At 42.6% G+C, this 14,041-nt stretch overlaps 1 protein-coding gene across 5 annotated transcripts in view; it reads right to left on the reverse strand.

Moving 5' to 3' along the window:
- PRLR (prolactin receptor) overlaps window positions 1-14,041 on the reverse strand; it is a 146,640-nt gene that overhangs the window by 88,515 nt on the left and 44,084 nt on the right. For 3 of the 5 annotated variants that reach the window (XM_082241890.1, XM_082241887.1, XM_082241886.1), the window contains exon 1: window positions 4,161-4,361. The exons of 1 other annotated variant lie outside the window; for it this stretch is intronic. The gene's annotated coding sequence lies outside the window, so the exon portion shown is untranslated. Of the gene's footprint in view, window positions 1-308; window positions 444-4,160; window positions 4,362-14,041 lie in introns of those variants that run through there. One more of the 5 variants, XM_082241888.1, reaches the window with a different exon arrangement.

Here is a 14,041-nt window from a genome sequence, read left to right on the forward strand (position 1 = left end):
CGGCAGGTAATACATTTAACATCAAAAACAACAGCAACATTTCCAGCCCATGTGTACAGTGGTACCACGGGTTACAGACGCTTCAGCTTACAGACTCCACTAACCCAGAAATAGTATCTCGGGTTAAGAAATTTGCTTCAGGATGAGAACAGAAATCGTGTGGTGGTGGCACAGCGGCAGCGGGAGGCCCCATTAGCTAAAGTGGTGCTTCAGCTTAAGAATAGTTTCAGGTTAAGAACGGACCTCCAGAACGAATTAAGTTCTTAACCCGACGTACCACTGTACATGAAAAAAAAAGAGAGAAATACCTTCCCATTCAACCCAGCTCCTTCAATCCGTTCCCTTCAAGTCCTATAATCAACTGGTTGCAAGACCTGCAGCTCCAAATCCTCAGATGAACTCATTTTAAATGAGTGTGTTAAACCACATATAGGATGCCAATGGCTCATCTAGGTATCAGTTTGATCAGGCAGCAGTGCCAGCTTGAAACACATGGTAGGTGATGGCATTCATCGCACATTTACATGCCAGATATTGCTCACTGCTTAGACTTGTTTGTGTGGTGTAGGCAATCCACTCTTCTGCCCTGGAGAAAGGGAGTGTCTCAGCACTAAGGGACTCATCTCTCAAAACAAGGCTGAAAGAGTCTCGTGATATTCTGCAACTTGGAGGCTTGCCTGTGGAGAAGAAGATAGTGGGGCTGCCTACACATGATGCGTGCCTGAGTCACACATGCATGATGCATGTTTGGCGTCATCATGCAGTTTCACATTGCTTAATAACTTGCGCGGCATCACAGACGCCATATTCCCAAGAATATTGAGGGGTCCCCACACAATGCAATGAAGTTGCATGTGCAATGGCTCCATGTTCAGCCTCAACAATGCAGCAGGGGCTCTACTGAATATTTCCCAAGACCATAATGTTTAGACAACAAACCCACATTTCTCGCCAAGTCCTCAACAGGGACCTGCCGCTAATCCCGCCACTGTCTCGAGAGTGCATTGATGTGACGCATATATTTTCGAACACCTCTTTGATAGGAGCAAATAGACACAGGTTTGGGGACAGTTGCGAATCCATGATGGTCAGGGCGAGGGAGAAAGCGATTTGCAGGGGGAAAGCAGCCAGTGGGAAGAAGGGTGCTCAACCCTTCCCCCACCTGCCACGTTCCCCCTGCAACCCCTTTCCCCAGCTGCTGTTCCTTGCAACTTGTCAAAACACTGCGATTGGGGGAAGGTACAATTCGAAACATTGCATTGACGTCCTCTAAGGTCGCCCCCAGGCAGAGAGCATTTCACAGGAGGCATTCAAGGAAGCACGTGCTGGAAATTTATGGTAGGTTCGCGCAATTTACGTGGAATAAACTGCTTTGTCGCCCTAGCAGAACAAATCCACTTTTGAAAAAAGACATGGATTCTTTGTGGTTAAGAAAGTGTTGAGGAAGAACACAGAAAAGTGTAGGATGAATGGATGGTGAACGAGAAGATATATAACCATCAAACAAGCAAATCAGGATGTCTGACCATCCCTGCAGAACCTCACCACAATCAAATCAGAACAAATGCTCAGTAAAGTCTAGACACAGTCTAACCTCTGCATGAGCTTTGAGCTAGCAAATCAGGATGTATGCACAGTAAGCAGGTTGTGTTAAGGAACCCTAAAGCAGGCATAGGCAAACTCAGCCCTCCAGAAGTACCATAAGACTCTTTAGTTACTTTTACTGCAACAGACTAATATTCTGCAACAGGCTAACACAGGCATCCCCAACCGGTGGCCCTCCAGGTGTTTTGGCCTACAACTCCCATGATCCCTAGCTAGCAGGACCAGTAGTCAGGGATGATGGGAATTGTAGTCCCAAAACATCTGGAGGGCCGAGTTTGCCTATGCCTGCCTTAAAGCAATCCCCCCTTGCCTACAGATGAGATTTAAAACAGATTCGTGCCAATTGATCTAGAATGCCTGCACCACTAAGTTAGATACATATTGACTAGATCACACACCCAATATTCCTTGTCTCTTCCACCCCACAGTAACACTCACACCTGGAACAGTACAAGAGAGGCTCAGATGCATTTTTAAATCTCTTGTGGAAATGCTCAGTCCGTGTCATTATTACCTTCCTACATTGCAACGGATATGCCATAAAAAATTCTCCTTAGTGTGACGAAAGTTCAATTTAACCATTCTAAATCAAACTTATTTAACATATTATCATCATATCACCTCTTTTTAAAAACAAGACGACTCCATAATGCAAGTAATTTGAAAGTAAGCAAAACTCCTATCTTGGATTTGATTTGATTTAATTTAATTGTTCGCAGCATTTCTACCTGGCTTTGCAGCTACAATGTTTCAAAGGAGAACTAATCAAAACTGAAGTTTTCCAGGCCCCAGGGAAACTGTTCTAATGCAGAAACATGGAAAAGAAACCTCAAACAGAAAACCAATCATCTGAAACAATATTAGTAAAGGCGGGACTCTGAAGCTAAGTAAGAGGAACCATTATCTCCCTTTTTTCAAAGCTTACATACAAGTCACTGAAGTCTAGACATTGCTAGTGTACGTGCAAACACCCACATCCATCCACAAACCTTATGAAGCACATCCATCATTTAGAGCAGGGGCAGCCAATGGTGCTGCCCCCCAAATATTTTTGGACTTCAGATGCAATCATCCCTGACCATTGGGCTGATGGGAGCTGTAATGTGGTACCTGCCAGATGTTTGCTGAACTACCTTTCATTGTAATAATATGCTCAGAAAATGCTCTGGGAGAAAATTGCATTATAAAGCAGTATTTCTTTCTTGAACTTATACCCTGCACCTTCCCTCAAAGGAGCCCAGGGTGACAAGCATACTAAAACAATACAATTGAAACAGTTTTCCGAAAAGCAACCGCCTACTCTGAACTAATAATCTGAGGGTTCCCAGGATTTTCAGCCGTCAGGTGCCCAAGTAAACCGGAATGTTTTTAAACTTCCTAAAAATTCAACAGTCGAGACACTGAGTGCATTTTCAACTGATACTGTCCTTCCAAGTGATACAGAGGAATGGTCTGCATGTCTATCAGTATCTCCCCGTATATCTTCATGAATGATATTAGACATGCACACAAGCGTCCAACTCTTTTTCTCCTTCACACCTCTGTGTGGGGAAAAACCATGGGTGCAGCAATCTTAAGATTGAAAGAGCTGCAAGCTATACATGATTTGCCTATGGCAGCCCTCAAAACTTAAGCAGAACTGGAAGTGTTCCCACCAGAGGCCATCTTCTCAAGATGATTGAGGGGGCGCAATGCAACTTTGTGATGTCACACAAGGAGCCAGGGGCGGAGCCAAACACCCTCTGAGCATTGAGGGGGCCCAGCCCCCGCAAAAAAATTGCGGGGAAGTGACTTGGCCCCTAGGACCTGGCACACTTGATCCATAGAGAGGGTGTTCCAGAGTAGCTTGAATGCCCAGGAAAAACTGAAAGGTTTGTGCCTGTCTCCCAAATATCTCCAGAGGTAGCGTCCTTGGACCATGGCCAGAAAGGTCCACTTTCTAGTCACTACTCAGAAGGTGGGGAGACATGGAGGAAGGTCTCCGATGACGACTGCAATGTTCGGGCAGACTGGGGAGGTGAAAAGCAGCTGTTAGTTCCACATGTACCTTTGGAGGAGCTGTGTGTTTTTCACCTCCAACTTATTTTCATCAGTTGTTAAGTCTGAGGTCATGAAGGCAGTTTCAGCAAGTTCAAGTGACACCCGTATGGGGTGCAGAAGGTAGTGGCGTCACGAGATGCCTACAGGCACAATGTGTGGTTTTTTTAAAAAAATAACAACAACCCAGAAATGCCTCCTAAACGATTGAAGGAAGTCAATGCAGCCTCACAAATTATTATGCGAACAGTTCAAGCAACAGGTCCTTGCTTTCTGCTGTTTTAGCAGAGCTCACCAAACTAGCAAATGATTAGATCCTTAACCAGCTGCCGACAATCACACACACTCCGTGCTGTTTCATAACACTTTGATATTCGTTTTATGAAGGTACAAAGAGCCTCCCTTGCTCTGTCAGTAAAATTACAGACCATGTTATATTGTACGTACATTTAAAAGGCAATCTCTCTATTTAAAGGAACAGACCAGCTGTAAGACTAGGTTAAAACCACAGTACTCACACTCAAGTAACAAAGTCTGGTTCGATCCATGCCAGCTCGGGAAAGTCTTCCTGGACGGGGAAAATTAAAACCCAGTGTTGGTAAGATAGTTTTCAGTTGATTCAGTAAATCCAGAGAGAAAGCAAGACCCGGGAGAAGCGAAAGGAGCACGACCACAGACAGAACGAGAAAATCTGTACAGTTTGGAGCTTAGAGCCTTAGATATTCAGCCAATCATCTCAGTGGGAAATGGAGGAGGAGCCAGGATTGCAACATTAATGTTCCTTGCTGCAGGCAAAACAATGATTTTCTTCACTATGCTAAATGTCCTGAGACTGACAGCTTTACAAGGTTACAGAGGACAGATTACATGGATGTAGCAATGGAGACATATTTTAAGCCTCAGATTTACATTTTTAAGGTGCCTGTGTTTATGTCCGAGCGCATAAGAGAAACTTGTGTGTATGCTTTTAAATTCACCGTCGATGTACTTTCCCTACAAAGGGCTTGTAGACGTCCCTATGCACGGCAGGAAAAATCATACACATGAGAAATAGCAAAGCCTTTCGAATCTGAAAGGGGACGATAGTGATTTGTGTGCCATTCTGCACTGATGTGAAAGGAACAGGACTAGAATTTATCTGAAGAGGCTTGGCAGAGACTCTGTCAGTGAGGGTGGAAAACAGCCACAGCTGTCAACACCGGGCAGAATTTTTGCCAGGATAATCAGGTAAGTTTTGTGCACCCAGGTAGCAGAATTGTGTATCCTAGTAGCCATTTTCAGATATGGATGTCATGGAACCTATAGAGAAGTGTGAAAAGAAGGGAGCAGGATCAGAGGAAGTTAACGCTCCAATCCCTGTTCATTAGCAAGTCTGAAATAATATTATGTGTACATACAAGTGTATACATGGAATATTATCTCCTTGCAACAAAGAATTATGAAAAAGGAGCTAAATCCACAGCTATATAATACCTTGATTAGTAGGACCAACCTAATTGTAACAAATCAGTGAGTGAGCTTTTTGGTTCTCCAGAACTGTCTATCAGAAACTACTGGCCCAGGTTCAAGTTTCTTGTGTTAATTCACAAAACCCTAAATAATTTGGGCCTAAGGATCAGCTGATCTCTCATACTCCACCTCAATCACCGAGATCCTTTGCTGGGTGCTACAGACTGGTTGGATGCAAAGGAATAATGGGAGGAACCAGCTGGGGAACCACCAAGGGGGAAAGGCCGAGAGCCCAGGGACTGGTGGTGGGACAAAGATGAGTGGTCACAGGGAGAAGAGGAAGAAGACTGGGAGGTGATAGAGGAAGCTGAAGGAGTAACATGGCTTAGTGAGAAGGGAGAGCTTGTGGCAGGGAGAAGTTCAGAACCAGAGGCAGAAGCTGAAGCAAGAGGTTGGCAGGACAGAGGCCAAGAGGCAGAGATGAGTCAGGCTGGTGAAATGTCATGGATGTCTTCCCCTCCTGCTGTGACCAGTTCCCTTCCTGCCTTGTCTCCCAGAACCAGAAGAGGTATGAAAAGGGCAGAGGAGATGTTCACCATGCACAGGTGCAGTCTCAGATTGCTTGGGAAAACCACGGAGAGGAGGGGGCTTAGGCAGCTGTGGGGAGGTGGGGACCTTAAGTCTCTGCAACTGCTTCATGGGGGCAAGACCTACTGGAGATGTGTTGCTGTGCTCATTAGGACTTACCCACCCACCCCGGTGCAGATCCTGTTTTTGCTAATAAAGAGTTAAATTCAACTTGCTCAGTGTGATTTATTGCTGTCTCATTCTTGCCAATGGTATGTCTGCAATGAATGAGTTGAGTTTTTCTTCATTAGGCCTGACACTACTGTGCAGAACATGTTTTTGCTAATAAAGTGTTAACTCCAACATGCACAGTGTGATTTATTGCAGGCTTGCTCCTAAAAATGGGGCACTTCTAGTGGCTCCCCATGCCTCTGAGTTTCGGTTGACTTCCATTAGGGGCCAAGTCTTTAGCGTGGCAGGCCCTGCCCCACAGAACTCCCTGCCAGCAAAGCTTCGGCAGGAACCTCTTCAGATGTCTTTCAGCTGACCAGTATTTACAGATGCTTTATTGATGTTTTGATTATGTTTTATAAATCTTGGTTTTATGATGTCTTGTATGTTGCAAGCTGCCTTGGTATACTTTATGAAAGTGCAGATTATAAATATTTAAATAAAGATATTATCAGGTTAGGTGGTACACAAAGCAAAGGGAGGGGGATGAGGGAAAAAGAAAACAGTACAAAAATTAGGCTGGATGCTACAGTCCTAAGATTTGCATTAAGACTCCATTCCAAGATGGTTGCAGAAGGAATTGGTCTGCATATATTGGCTAACACTTAGGAACCTGGGATAAAGAAGCAGTGATTGATCCTCATCTTTGATAACATAAAGCCTGGTTGTTACTGAGATCTTTCTCACGCCTTCGCTAACCTGTGTGCTTTGTTTAAGGTGTGAAACACATCTGGGTGACAATCAGGCTTTATGTTTTCAAAAATGAGATCATTTTTGAATGAAATGAGACAAAAATGGCTCTCGGGTGCTCCTTTTCCCTGTCGTTCTGAAGTCTCCAGGGCTCCCACACCAACTCTTTCTGTCAGCTACCAGCATCAGAACCTGTGACAGCTGTTGCTTTCCCATCATGGTAGAGTCCCATCAGTACCAAAGACTCTCCCTTCTGGGCATGGAGGCTGGTGGGGCCCTAACCTATGCCCCATCCTTATTTCCCTCCCAAAATGTCAACACTAAGGGACAGAACTGTACCCTAAGTAACCACAAGTGTATTGGCTCACATTTGCCCAGTGCTACCCCTACGCTCTTCCTTCCTATGAACTTTAGTTTTAATTGATCAATTCATTACATTTTTTTAAAAAATCCAACCCTTCCTTGAGAACATATTTATACTGGATCTTTTAATTAAAAGCAAAACCACAAGATGGCTTCCATTTACCGTAATTAGCAATCTAACACATGATTAACTTAAGGACATAATAGATACTACTCAAGATACCTCCTTGATCTCTGTGCTTGATGCTGCAATCAGAAATTAGCAATGACAGGCACTGATTTGTAGAGATTGTGTATTAATGGTTTTATAACGATGGAAATAAATAAATAAATAAATAAATAAATAAATAAATGGTACAGAAAATACAATCAAATCATTGTGAAATACAATGCAACAATCATTAAAACAGAACCACAGAAAAGATCTGATTGCCCCTGGGAGCTTGTGAGCAGGACTTGTAAGCAGGGGCTTTTGTGAGGGCATTTAGTGGAGGTGTTTAAGGGGGAGGCCCGGAGTGCTGTCATGGTGTATGTAGGACCAAGAAAGATGGACAGCGAGGGGGCTGCTGCAGAGACTTGCAACACCTGCAACTCCTGCCTGAGAACGTTGCAAAACTACACCGGATAAGCTGGCCGTGTGTTGTTATTGGGTCAAAAGTTTAGGTAAAGGTAAAGGTACCCCTGCCCGTACGGGCCAGTCGTGTCCGACTCTGGGGTTGCGTGCTCATCTCACTCTATAGGCCGGGGGCCAGCGCTGTCCGCAGACACTTCCGGGTCACGTGGCCAGCGTGACAGCTGCATCTGGCGAGCCAGCGCAGCACACGGAAACGCCATTTACCTTCCTGCTAGTAAGCGGTCCCTATTTATCTACTTGCACCCGGGGGTGCTTTCAAACTGCTAGGTTGGCAGGCGCTGGGACCGATTTTTGTTGTTCTTAATATTAGCACCTAATAAAAGTGCTCATGATGGGGGTAAAAATAGTTCTTTTCCAAGAGAGAAATGACAAGGGAGGAAATGAAAACACTGAAACAGTCAAAGGACACGTCTACACCATCCATTTAAAGCCTCCCCCCCCCAATCCTGGGAACTGTAGTTTGTTAAGGGTGCTGAGAGTTCCTAGGAGTCTCCTTTATTCATCTCACAAAGCTACAATTCCCTGAATTCTCTGGGTAGAGGAACAGATCATCAAGCTATTCTTGGTTCATGCTGAAAAAAATGACAGCAATCCCACAACCCACAACTGGGCAATACTTTTATTAGGTTCAATTAAAAATGTGGCAAGCTTTTGAGATCTCCAAAACTGTCCACCAGGCATTCACCTTGATTTGCTTGCACAAAGCTTACACAGGGGTTAGATTTTATATTGTTATAAGTTAGTGGGGGTGTGAGGCACCCTAAATTCCTGGGTCCAATAAAAGTTAGAATTAATCAAGGTTAGAGGAGTTAAACTGTGTCAAGCACTGAACCCCTGGATCCAGTGCTTGTCTGGGGCTCTCTCACTGAGTGTGGGTCATTAGGTTAATGACTTGGCAATAAATAATAATAATAATAATAATAATAATAATAATAATAATAATAATAATAATAATAATAAAAATTTATACCCTGCCCATCTGGCTGAGTTTCCCCAGCCACTCTGGGTGGCTCCCAATCAAGTGTTTAAAACAATACAGCATTAAATATTAAAAACTTCCCTAAACAAGGCTGCCTTCAGATGTCTTTTAAAGATAGGATAGCTGCTTATTTCCTTCACATCATAAGGCTTTGTTCCCTCAACAGAGGCAGGGAGGTGGGCAATTAACAAAGCAGTTGCTCTGTGCCGAGGGGTGTGAGCCACTCCTACCTCTAGAACAGTGTTTCTCAACCTTGGGTCCCCAGATATTGGACTACAACTCCCATCATCCCTGAGCTCTGGCCTTGCTAGCTAGGGATGATGGGAGCTGTAGGCCAAAAACATCTGGGGACCCAAGGTTGAGAAAGGCTGCTCTAGAGAGTTAGTTTGGGGGGGGGGATTTTTTAGGATGGCAGTTGGCAGAGATGTGCTAGCAAAACTGACAGTCTGTAAAAGGAGACAGACAGCATGGTTGATTTGTTTTGGATCCAAGGCTGCTGCGTCTACGAGAGAAGCAAGAGACCCTCTTGGAGTGTCCTGCTGGGAACCTCTCCATCACAGGTTTGGGTTGTATATATGTGTAAATAAAACGTATATCATAAAGACACTACAGTGTAGTGGAAGAAGCAAAGATCAAAGCAATGGTTCTTCAACATTAACTTCGTTGGACCGGTCATGTTGTGTGGATGCCTGATTATTAATTTTTTTATTGGTTTTACAATTTTTTTTAAACAATACAAACATATAAAAAGACATACAAACATGTATAATTTCATAACCTTTCTTTCATAAGCCTCACTTCTCAGACTCCCCCATACCTCCAAAATTATTTCAGCAACTTCTAGATAATTTTATCAAACATATGTCTTCCTAATCTTTCCTTCAACTTAATCTTATATCGCTGTAATCTCCTTTTCTTTCTCCAAACCTCGGCATTTTAACATTCATCAACTTTGTAATAGTTCTTAAGATAGATTTTAAATTTCTTCCAGTCTTCTTCCGCCGTCTCTTCCCCCTGGTCGTGGATTCTGCCAGTCATCTCAGCCAGTGTCATATAGTCCATCACTTTCATCTGCCATTCTTCCAGAGTGGGTAGATCTTGTGTCTTCCAATACTTTGCGATAAGTATTCTTGCTGCTGTAGTGGCGTACATGAAAAAGTTTCTATCTTTCTTTGGCACTAATTGGCCGACAATGCCCAAGAGAAAGGCCTCTGGTTTCTTAGGGAAAGTACATTTAAGTACCTTTTTCATTTCGTTATACATCATTTCCCAGAAAGCCTTAATCTTTGGACACGTCCACCAAAGGTGATAGAAAGTACCTTCAGTTTCTTTGCATTTCCAACACTTATTATCAGGCAAATGGTAAATTTTTGCTAGCTTAACTGGGGTCGTGTACCACCTGTAAATCATTTTCATAATATTTTCCTTTAAGGCATTACATGCCGTAAATTTTATTCCGGTGTTCCACAACCATTCCCAGTCAGCAAACAATGTTATGACCAATGTCCTGTGCCCACTTAATCATAGCTGATTTAACTGTTTCATCTTGTGTATTCCATTTCACCAGCAAATTATACACTCTTGACAAATTCTTAGTATTGGGTTCTAACAGTTCAGTTTCTAGTTTTGATTTCTCCACCTGGAAGCCAATTTTCCTGTCTTGTTTATAGACCTCCATTATTTGATAATAATGGAGCCAATCTCGTACTTTGGGTTTCAATTTCTCATGACTCTGTAACTTCAACTTATCTCCATCTTGTTCCAGAATTTCCCAATACTTAGGCCATTCAGCTTCCATATTAAGCTTTTTCAACGCCTTAGCCTCTAAGGGTGACAACCATCTAGGGGTTTTGTTTTCCAACAAATCTTTATATCTTATCCAGACATTATATAAAGCTTTTCTGACAATATGATTTTTAAAGGCCCTATGCACCTTAATTTTGTCATACCATAAATATGCATGCCAACCAAATACATTGTTAAAACCTTCCAAATCCAAGATGTCTGTGTTCTCGAGGAGCATCCACTCTTTCAGCCAGCAAAACGCTGCTGCTTCATAATACAGTTTAAAGTCCGGCAGGGCAAATCCCCCTCTTTCTTTTGCATCCGTCAGTATTTTAAATTTTATTCTGGGCTTTTTGCCCTGCCAGACAAATTTCGAAATGTCCTTCTGCCACCTCTTGAAACAATCCATCTTATCAAGAATTTGCAATGTTTGAAATAAGAATAACATTCTAGGCAATACATTCATCTTAATAACTGCAATTCGGCCTAACATTGACAATTTCAAGTTTGACCATATTTCTAGATCTTTTTTTATTTCTGACCAACATTTCTCATAATTATCTTTATACAAATTCAAATTCTTCGAAGTCAAATAAACCCCTAGGTATTTCACCTTCTTAACCACTGTCAGCCCTGTTTCATTCTGGAACTTCTCCCTCTCCATGCCTGTTAAATTTTTCCCCAAAACTTTAGTCTTTTATTTATGCAGTTTAAATCCAGCCACCTGACCAAATTCTTGGATTAATTCCAACACCCTTTTTGTACTAGTGTCTGGTTCTTGTAAGGTCAATACTAAGTCATCTGCGAAGGCCCTTAGCTTATAATGTTTAGCTCCGACCTGTACCCCTTTTACCTGCTGGTCATCTCTAATCATATTTAGCAATACCTCCAGGACAGAAATAAAAAGTAATGGGGAGATTGGGCACCCCTGTCGAGTTCCTTTTTCTATTTTAAGTTCTTCAGTTATCACATTATTTACAATCAACTTTGCTTTTTGTTCAGAATATATAATCATAAAGACACTACAGTGTAGTGGAAGAAGCAAAGATCAAAGCAATGGTTCTTCAACATTAACTTCATTGGACCGGTCATGTTGTGTGGATGCCTGATTATCATCTTCCAAAGCAACTTCTCTATTCCCAACTTAAAAATGGTAAGCATAATGCTGGTGGTCAACAAAAGAGGTTCAAAGACTCTTTCAAGGCAAATCTTTAAAAATGTAGTATAAACACTGACAACTGGGGAACACCGGCCTGCAAGCACTTCAATTGCAGAACAGCCTTTATCAAAGGTGTCATGGGTTTTGAAGACACTCGAACTCAGGACGCAAGGGAGAAACCTGCTAAGAGGAAGGCACGCTTGGCAAATCCACACCATGACCAACTCCCTCCTGGAAACCTATGTCCCCACTGTGGAAGGACGTGTGGATCCAGAATTGGCCTCCACAGTCACTTACTGATTCACTTTTAAAACCGTGCTTATGGAAGACAATCTTTTTTAAATAATAATAATAATAATAATAATAATAATAATAATAATAATTTTTATTAACAGGCCAATCACATCACATTATCCAAATCACATTAGTTCCAAATTATACAGCCAAATTTTAAATTTTGTTGGGGTACCCATACATCAAGCTCCGCACAAGTCCAAAACTCCGAACGAGTCCAAACATCACTTATATTACTGCTTTAATTAGACAGTTCTATCCAGTTCAATCCAGATAGTCCTTTATTACTTTCTCTTCTTGTTGTTATCGTATATTCCTTTCTTTGCGATCTCTAATAATTTTCACAAGCAGATTAGCAGGCATCCTCTGTGTGGGTTTTGTACTTTTCCAAAATCACATCGTCCAGGGACAGCCTCTGTTCAACACTTCCATAAAAAAAAAAATCTTCGGTCTGTCCTTTACTTTTCTCAGGCTTGCCAAATAAATCAAATGAATGAGGAGGCTCTGTCAGGTCAAGCTTGCGTTCCAACATTCCTTCTCTTTCGAATGATCCTGATTCTCCTCCCCCTGTCCTTCTTTCTCCGGCAAGCCTGTCTTGGCGAGACGCCATTTTTTAACTGCGTCATAAAAATTTTCCTCATTCTCACCGTTCACCAATCCTCTCTCCTGTTATAATCCATCCCACACAGTTCTTAAATTCCTGCTTGTGATTAATAAAAATGCAACGATCTTATTTCTATCTGGGGTGAAGGGTTATTAATATCACATCGTGCAAAGAAAAAAGTTTTTTCCTCCACCCCCCCTTCATTCCAAACATAGTCTCCTAGTGGTGATTCATCAGAAGATTTACTTGTCCATCCGTCACTCCTGGTCACAGAGATCCATAAATCAGCAGTCTTATCTCTCGAACATTACTTGATGTATGTGCTTCAGCTTCATTCCAATCGTATGTTTCCAATTATAATTCCAAGCTGAAGCTAACCAGCACGCGCTAATTGGAATCGGCGTCAGGAAGATCTGACTTCACCGAGGGCTCATGCCAAGTGTTCGGCACCCCCATCTCTCGGATCGGGGGTGCATTGTGAACACCGCTGGCAAGGCAGCGCCCCCCGTCTCCTGGGGGGGTAGGAAGACTGCATACTTCCCATAGCAGCCCCTTAATTACCTCGTATGGGTCAGAGAGATGTTATTGTCTGCCATCTTCCAACGCGCCACCTGGTGGCCCCCTATGGAAGACAATCTTGCTCAGCTACAAGTGATTGCCAAAGAAGAAGAAAATGTGTAAATAAATCATATCATAAAGACACCACAGTCTCTGCTGTCCCTCGTGCCTAAAAGGAAACACAAATCCTGGGTAAGTGCCTGTAACCCCTGGAATCTCACACTGCTGTGAAGATCGGGGTGACATGTAGCAATATTCTGTTTTTATTGAACAGTTTCATTTGTGGAGAGAGTGTATCACAATAGACATTCATACTGCACTCATCTCGATTTGCTTACAGAGTATTCATCTTTTCATTAATCATTCATTTATTCCACACTTTTCAAGGAATTTCCCCATCACTTTCCAGGAGTTGACTGGATTCTGGAAAGCAACCTAGAGGACTTGGTGGAATTTGGACACAAAACCCAGTCCCATTGTACTTTTTCTGGTGGAAAGAGTGGCAGTTCTGCCCATCCTTCTGACTGAAAAGCAGAAGGGAGAAACACTTTCCCGTCTGCAGAATGTTTTCATCCCGGACACAGACTTGAAATAAGCCAGAGTTATACTTGATCCCGTTCCACTGCTCTTTGTACATGTTTGCACTGTGTTAGAGAATCCTCTAGCAAACAGCCGTCTGATGTGATGAAGAAGAAAACAAGTTGTATAATCACTTTGGCATCCCTATTGGGCTTTTTATTACCTAACCAAGGACATCTTTTCATTTATTACAGATATAGTAGGGGGAAATATATATATATCCATAAAGGCTGGATCCATCGAACTGCTGGCCATTTCCCCAGCAATAAAGAAGCATTCTCTCCACTAGATCTGAAAGCGTTTCATAAAACAATACTTTCCCAAAACAAAGCTAGGGAGGAGGTTTATGAAATATTGCAGTGTTGCTGTCTTTGGGACAAAAGAATGGATAAGAGCACTTGATGTAGCCATCCTAGTTAATGCCTCGATTAGAGACTGCGAGGGAGACCACTTAAAACCCACAATGGAACTTGGAGAAGGAACATAATTCATTGGGAGAGCAAGAGC

The sequence above is a fragment of the Podarcis vaucheri genome, assembly GCF_965113315.1.
Source record: "Podarcis vaucheri genome assembly, chromosome: 11".
NCBI classification, from domain to species: domain Eukaryota; kingdom Metazoa; phylum Chordata; class Lepidosauria; order Squamata; family Lacertidae; genus Podarcis; species Podarcis vaucheri.